The sequence below is a fragment of the Cucumis melo genome, chromosome 4, assembly GCF_025177605.1.
Source record: "Cucumis melo cultivar AY chromosome 4, USDA_Cmelo_AY_1.0, whole genome shotgun sequence".
In the NCBI taxonomy this organism is placed as follows: domain Eukaryota; kingdom Viridiplantae; phylum Streptophyta; class Magnoliopsida; order Cucurbitales; family Cucurbitaceae; genus Cucumis; species Cucumis melo.
The window spans coordinates 32,073,707-32,082,566 of NC_066860.1; the positions used below are offsets into that span (position 1 = coordinate 32,073,707).

Below are 8,860 nucleotides of genomic sequence, written 5' to 3' on the forward strand. Positions count from 1 at the left end.
AAAAAAAAAAAAAAAAAAAAAAAAAAAAAAAAAGTTCTCTTCCCTTTCCAACTAAATTATATATTATTCAATACTAATGTCACTTAATTAAACTCTAACATTATTATTATCATATCATCAACTTTAATCATTAATCTCTCCCTTCCCTCACTCGACCGCTCCCAACCACTGAATACTTACTTAATCGCTTCATAATGATATCGTAATTAATTAATTGACTTTTTTTTTCTCTTTTTACCAATTGAGATTGTTAATAATTATAATTTGTGTTATAAATTATAAGCATCATTGTTCTCTTTTATTTAATTTGTTCAATAGTTTGGGCCACAAAATAGTGCCTAAAAGGCCTGTGATGGTACAGCCACGAAGGACTTGACAAGAGGCCAACTTCAATAGTTCTCCTTCTTGTGTTGTCCAGGATTATATATAAATGATGTGTATATGTTCTGCATTCAATTTCTTAACTAGTCCTCATCCTTTTTTTTTTTTTTATATTATTTAATAACATTTAAACCTTTACATCCTGTTATCTTTATCATTTTTGTTTTTATTCCATTGAAATTTCAATGAGAAAATATTCAATTCCCGAGTTTAGTACGTTTACGTTCAACTTTATGTCTATTTGTTCTACGTCTAATAGGTCTTTGAAATGTATGATATGTCATTTTAACTCTTCAATTTTAAAAGATCCCCGATACAAAACGATGCCATGTGGGAAAATTTTCCGAGTAGTACATACTTAGTCCATTGATCATGTGTAGTATTAAAAATTACCTCAAGATTATGTGTAGCCTTCATTGTCCATATTCTCAAAGCATTCTTGTCTCATCTACAGTAAGCTCTGAATAATCTACCAAATTTTTGCTCAAAGGAAACCTATGGATATCAATTTTCAAATATGTCTTCTGATAATAATTATAGGACATCTCATTTGGATTGAGGTGCTTTTCTAAAACACTTATGATGAATCCTCAAAATTTTATGTTTAAAGTTACCACCCAACAGAAATGGATTCTGAATCCAATGAAGAATATGATCGAGCTCTTGAAATCTAACAGGTGGCATTTTACTCGACTATTCTATCATCATGCCTTCATATTTTGAGTACAGTAACAAAGATTTCAAAGAAGAACAGTCAGCCTCAAGATCTGTTGAAAGAACCTCTCACTCATAACCTTCACCTTTTTCAAACTTGGATTGGTGAATTTGCATCAAACCAAAAGAAACGATGGAAGTTAAAAAGGAACCAACCCAACTGAAGATAGTTTCAAACTGAAAATCATTCCTAATCATATCCTTCGAGCTTCAAGCTAAACCTGCTACCAAAAAAGATCAAATTTATGAAGCAAATTAAATTAAATAAATGAAATAAAAACAATTATTTTTCATGGGTTTAGAATGCAAATACCGAATAGTATAATGAGTTAATGGTGCTCATTCCTCCTCTATTTATTACCACATACCGTACATGCTTTCTTAATTCTAAAGTGAAAGCTATTCTATAAACAATGGTCCTCCTATATTACAATGACCTTTAACTTTATTTTAACTTCAATCTTGCATTCCCCCGTAACATTCCTAAAGAATCAAATTCACAAGTAATGCATCAAAATCAAAAACCTCTTAACGTTATGTGTGTCAGCAAGGCAGTTCTGAAATGATTAGCAACCATTGAATAAATATGCATCCCGCTTGGCCATTTCAAGAACTATGCCCTTCTAATCTAAACTGAACAACAAAAGCAAAGTTGATTAAAATACAGAATCTTTAACGAAGAAAGCCGTACCATGTAGCCTGCCGTTGGTCAGAAAAAACATATCAAGGGCACATCTTATTTCCACCGGTAATCCTAGAAAGTAAAGTTGAGTAATGAAACTTACATCAGAGCCTCCAATGGAGCATTAGCAGCAGTAGCGGATGTAGGGGAAGGTCATTATTCCCTAAAGGTTTCTAAGTAAAGAAATAATATGATAATTTCCACTTTTGGGCATAAACCCAAAACCCAAAATATCTCGTACGAATGAAGATAATTGTTCTCAATTGTGAACCCATATCACTTCTTTCCCTAAATTACTGCAGAAGAATAGAAAATCACATTGACAGAGTAAGAAAGCTAAACCTAGAGAAATAGATGTCGACATTGTTAGATCGTAGAAATTTCTGGATGCATGGTTCTACAATTGCATTTATCATCAACAGAAAACTCAAATGCTTTTATAACGAATTCAACTTCGATTATGAACAAATATAATTAGAGTACTACAAAATATATAAAGGAAGAAAAAAGAATGGTGTATTAGTCGATACAAGAAATTCAAGAAATAGAATCACCTTAAGGAAGAAACAGAAGCGGGTTACAGAAGTACTGTCTACGATAGCTAAATTAAGCCTACTCGAAGATCTAAGGAAACTAAGAACACAAAAAATTAGAAGAATATGGAACTTACTGGTGTTTCTGGAAAGAGAGGAGATCGAGATGCTTGAGGTGAAAGAAAGAGAAAGGGGAAAGGGATAGAGTAAAGAATTAACCATGGGCTGCACATGACACCTCATAGAAGCCCATCAGGCCCAATATAGACCTTGAAACAAGCTAAGAACAAGCCCTATTAAGCTCAATATAGATGCAACAGTTGGATAATGTGTAACGAAGTGCATCCCATAAACATCAATGGAAATGTTTCCCTAAGGACTTAAAAAGAAACTCACATTACAATAATCACGTCCTATCAACAAATTAACAAATAGCTTGGAAAGACACACATTATTAGGTCATGTCTCATCTCATTAACAAAATGACAAAATGGCTATTTACTAAAAATATAACGGTAAAAATACATGTGAGAATGAAGATTTGAAGTTCTGCTTTTTGTTTAGTTTCTTAGGAAAGTTATTTTTTTGTTATTCTCGACTAAATGAAAACTTAACCCTTCCTTTAAATTTAAAAGAATTAGCAACAAAAAAAAAAACAAACTCAATCACCAAACAACACCGTTGGCTAACCTCACAATCTCGTAGACAAATTTTGTCATCTCCAATAAAACAATGTAACAATATTAACAAGACTACCATAGTCTGACTCCACAAAAACATAGGGAAGAGACACATGAACCAAATAGTCAGCAATGACTTCTAAACCTCTAATCATAGCCATAGTTTGGGAGACCTAAATCGGCCACTTATATGATTTTGTTTATACAATTTCGTTTGTTTTAAATTTTTTTGGCATTTTATTTATGGACATCAGATTTGCATTACACATTCAGTTTTCTAAAATTCTCTCAACAACAAAATTAGAACATTTAAAATGACATTTATTTCATTTTATTATTTTTATTCTTCTTTCTCCAATTACAAAGTTAGCCTTTGCCCCAAAACAAAATATATATTTGTAAAGAGTCCATCTTTAATAAGTTCGTCACCATTCCCTTATTTATTTATTCATTTTGAAAGAGAGATATGATCATTTCCTTTTGTTTTCTTTTTTTCTCTCCAAAAAAAAAAAAAAAAAAAAAACTCCTCTTTTTATAAAAAAGTTTACCCATTTTAGACAATATGGGTTGGTCCACAATTTGATGAAATTTTTTGTTTTCTTAACAAATAAGTATCATTAATAATAAATGATGAATTAATTACACATTATATTAATTTTTAAAAAAGGACATTTTTTGAAGTACGTATTTGATAGAAAATTTAAAAACTCATATATGTATTTTGGTGGTAAATTCAAATTTTGAATTTTAGTCCTAACAAATACTTAAATGTGTTTTATTTTATATTTTCATAAATCATAAAATTAATCTTATTTATTCAGTTGACGATATTTATTTATAAATATAATTTATGTTTAAAAGTTTGTTTAATTTGTAATTTTTAGTCATATTGTTTGGAGAAAGTAAAAATTTAGTTTACACTTTGATAAAACCTTATACAGAGTCTTTATGATTTGATAACCTTTACAAATATTTTCTACAAACGAGACCATTTCATTTGATTTTATCAAATCAAAAGAATTAAATTCTAGTTATAATGATAGAGACTAAATTTTAACATTTTAAGATTATTATAGGGATTAAATTTGTAACTTAATCTAAAAATTTTATAACTACTATTTTGTATTATGAAATGATTTATAATATATTACGTAATTCATATTGTATATAAGAATATGAAATGAGTTTGTAACCTAACATATTGTATTTTTAAATGTCTTTATACGTGTATTTAATATAATTCTGCTTTTTAAAATATAAAATACATTAAAAAAATGTTGTTTTTTCAGAGTTTGCACAGTTTGGATCATAGAATCCGAAAACAGTTTTCAAAAATATAATATGTATTGTCTATCAAATGCATGTCTGCTGTGTTGAGTTCAGTAAATCTGAAAACCTAAAACAAAATCCAAATTCTCTACCAAATAGATTCGAAAACTGTTTACAAAATAGAATAAAATTCGTCAAACTAATCTCTATATCTCATTTAAGTTTTTTGCAATATATTTTGTGAATAGTTTCGTTTTTTTAACCCTTCCTCGTATCAATAATCGAAAAAGATATATTATTATTTCAAATAGAGAAAGATATACTCAAAGTCAATTTCAAAATTTCACGTCCTGTTGTTTAGCCAAACTAAGATTATGTCTTACTAAATAACTATTTTTTTATTCTAGAATTTTTAGACAAAATTAATATAAAAATAGTCTCTAATTTATTGAGCTATGTCTTAAAGAGTCCTAAACCTTTTAATTAAAATACATTATTATATATGTTCGTTATTTGTCACTCAAATGTTATTTGACACGTAATATGTCTAATTATCTTACAGATGTTAATAAAATAAAATAATTACTAACCTATAGTAAAATGTTAAGACTCAAATTAGAACTCACTAAAAAGAAATATTCATACTTAATTTTTTTTTCATTCCTTTTTTAAAAGAACAATCAGCTAGCTAGAAGAAACAAAAATGTATCTACACATTACAAATTGAACATCAATCCTTGAGTTCATCACGAAGTAAAGAGTTATTAATTTAAGTTTGTAGATCCAATGGAATTATTAAAGTCACACTCATTTCTTAATCTTAACGAAGTTACATGAATGCTTCTAAGTACTTTTTCACATAACTAATTATGTTTTGTTTGCCACTTGGGTTTGTGATAGAAAAAGAAGGAAATGGAGACACAACACCTACTGGTTTTATCTATAATCTAGTCAATATATATTTGACATGAAAGCCACTTGACCTTTCTTTCTTTCTTTTTCTTTTAAAAACCATATTAGGTAAAAAGTCGAACATCTAACTTTAAAGATGGTTGTATAACCTTATGTAAGTTAAATTAAGTTCGTTTTGACCTCTTTGTCTTTTAACTGAAAAATGAGAAAATTAAACTTTACACCGAAGTTGAAATTCGTAGGGTTTAGGTAAAGAATCCAATTCCTAAATAAAGGAAAAGAGAAAGAATCCACTACTTATGGTGGAGCAAATAGTAATGGTTCCTAGTGCAATCCATAGGAAGGGCATATATAATATGTTTCCACTATTAACACTTTACACAAAATCCTCAAAACACACTACTTTTTTTTAAAAAAATTACATTATTGATTTTAAGGGAAAAAAAAAAAAAAAAAAGCAATTCCTCTTTTTCCTTTGTTTTAATTATTAAAGTTGTATGCTTAATGAATGACCCTTCAAAAAAACTCTTTTACTTATTTTTTAGGGTAAATAATTCTTTTGGTTTGTTTGTTTAAATTTACAAATTTTGATGAGAGATAGAGTTTTTAGAATAATCAAATTTAAAATATATGGTATTTTCAATTATTATTTGTTATAAAATAATAATAATAATAATAATGATAAAAGAAAATGAAAATTGCGGACTCTTCTCTTCTACAAAATTTATATGTGTTTCAATTTTCACCCATCATATAATTCTAAAAATTGAGAGTCGTGATTAGAGGAGAAGTTGCTATAATTTAAGCAACTTTTGAATTAAAAAGCTTTTTTCCCCTTTGTAACTTAACCTTTTATTATATGGCAAAGTTTTGCATAGTCATCATCACCGGCCCGAAACGAACCACTTTTTGTCTCTCATGAAGAAAGGGATAATTAAAAGGTAGCCTACTCCTACACTCCCTTCTCATATGATTGTTAAATGATATGCCCATTCATACCCTCCTTCCTAATCCTACCCCTACCTTTCTTTTCTATTACTTCTTTTCATAACTTTTTATTCATTTCTTTAGTCTCTAATTACCAAATTAATTCTACTTTTATATTCTTTCTTTTTTTCTCTCCTTCCCCAACAAAATTGACCTCCTCTCTTGATTAAACTAATAGTTATGATATAATCTTTTGAGTTTATCTAAACATTCAAATTCGTGATATAATCTTTTTTTTTATAACACCGATTCATAGCTTACTTTTTTGCAATTTCTTTTTTCTCCTTTAGGTTTTTGCTAAATGAAATTGCTATGTAATTAAATGTATGTATTTTATTTTTCCATAAGAAGAAAATTGAATTAGAAAATAAGCAAATTTGTTAGTATTAAATGTATTAAAAAAATTCAACTATAGGACATTGATAATTACATATAGACTTTCGATTTAACCATTTCATTCTTAATGTCAATCAAATTTGAAATGAAAAAAAAAAAATTCTTTACTATATAAGTGTAGGATCTATCATATTGGTCGCACTTTGTAAATAGGACGATGATTTTTTTTTGTCCTTTTTATCTTTGCACTTCTACCGTAACTAATCTACTACACATGACACATGTATTATTTGTCACTTTAGTACAGGTTCAACTTCATCCTAGAACGAAGTTGAAGCTTTTGCCTTTTAATGTTTCACTATCGTTCAAGAATTTCGTGTTTTTTATAGTGGTTGGTCGATAAAGACCTTAATTAGAAGTGATCGGCATATCTCTTTTCAAATGTCTTTTTAACTTTAAAACGATCTAGTTTTTTTTTTTAAATTGCTTCTCTTTTTGTCAGCAGATTCCTTCGCTTGTATTAATCCAATGGTAGCTTGTGTATCCTTTTGTCTTGTTCAAATAAATGTGAATGACCATGTCTTCAAATCCTCTTTAGTTTGGAGTTATGACAAGACAATATTGTAAAAATTAAAAATAATAATAAAAAAAAAAGATCTTACTTTTTATTTCAATTTTATCATTTTATACTTTAATATATTTAGAGTATGATCTATTAATTAATTGATATATTTATATGTAGGGTTAAATCACATACTTAATATTTAGTAAACGAGTAAGTTATACAACTGATCTCCAAAATTTACCATTCGTTGTACCAGATTTTGTTAGTCAATGAGTGTTCATGACCATGTCAATAGTCATCGACTAAATTTGAAGCTTTATATGAATTTGATTGAGAGTATCAAATTTTTAGTACATCGTCATCCACTAAATTTGAAGCTTTATATGAATTTGATTGAGAGTATCAAATTTTTAGTACATCATCATCCACTTTACAACGGTACACTGCTCTCTATTGATAACCATTCCGACTAACATATAAACTATTGATACAACACCTAATATTATACTTAGAAATTCGATTTTGAAAAGATGGTTTTCCTCAATTGATATATATACTAGAAATGGGTATATTTTTAAGAAGCATGGATGTACTAATAATATACCAATATCATGTATTTGAAATGAATTATGAATAGACATTAATATATAACTAATACACCAATGTCCCTACTTGAAATTTGATGTAGAAGAAGTGTAATTAATATAGTATTTTCATTAGATAATTGAACATATTATTGAAAATGATTGACGATACTCAATTAATCATTCTCTTTTATCATTTTTATTATAATCCAAATTCAATTATTCATATAAGTCTAATTAATTCATAGTATGTATCTTGAATTGATTGTTTTATTGATAATGAAGTTATTTCTTTTAAAGAGAAAGAAATGAAGAGAAGGGCACTAAGAAAAGAAAAGGCCAAAGAGAGAAATTAAAAAAGAGACAAGTTTCCATTACCCACAACCATGTGGGTGTGACTCAAATTTTCTTGTTAGCATTTAATTTCATAATCGATCACATGTTATCTTCCCACAACCTTCATTATCAACCACCCCCACTTTAATTTTCTCCCTTTTTTATTTAATACACCAAAACCATCCCTTTTTCCTTTCATTATTCATATCTTCTTCTTCTTCTTCTTCTTCTTCTTCTTCTTCTTCTTCTTCTTCTTCTTCTTCTTCTTCTTCTTCTTCCCCTTTCTTTGCATTACACCTCGTCTTCTTCTCATTACAGTTAACTTAATCTGGAGTATACCAATTTAAATATTATCGTCTTTCATTACATTATATTTTACTTGCCTTTTTAAATTCATTTTAAGTTTGATTTTTCATTCTTTTTTAGAAGAATAACAAAAGTTATATTTGTCCACAAAGTGACCTCTAAATATAACTCTCAAAATTTGATTAATAAAACTCCTTAAATTATTATTGAAAAAAAGTTATAGACCAATCATAAATGTACTCAACCTTAGGGTAAAAAGTACACAGAAATTCAACGAAGGCATTCACATAGTCATAATAGTCAACTCTTATAATTTAAAAAAAAAAATGTAAGACAGTCTCTTCAAACAAAAAAATAAATAAATAAAGGGAAAAAAAAAAAAGAAAAGAGAGAGAGAGAGAGAGAGAGAGAGAGAGAGAGAGAAGACTATGTTAAGATAATTTATGATGGTTGACATTAAACAAAATGGATTTGATACTCAAAATTCAAAATAAACCATGAAAATGAGAGAAGGAAGAGAATAACGGCTATTTCTTTCTTCATTCATGGGGATGGATGAATGTAAAATTGCAATA

The 8,860-nt window shown here is 28.0% G+C and overlaps 1 long non-coding RNA gene across 2 annotated transcripts; it reads right to left on the reverse strand.

Moving 5' to 3' along the window:
* Nucleotides 1-889: 889 nt before the first annotated feature.
* LOC103486667 (uncharacterized) lies at nt 890-2,522 on the reverse strand. 2 transcript variants are annotated; one of them, XR_537111.3, is made up of 2 exons: nt 2,448-2,522; nt 890-2,073 (listed from the first exon to the last, which is right to left on the reverse strand). It is a non-coding gene; the product is annotated as an uncharacterized LOC103486667 (long non-coding RNA). The 2 variants fall into 2 exon arrangements; XR_537112.3 differs by having other exon boundaries at nt 2,332-2,457.
* Nucleotides 2,523-8,860: the final 6,338 nt, after the last annotated feature.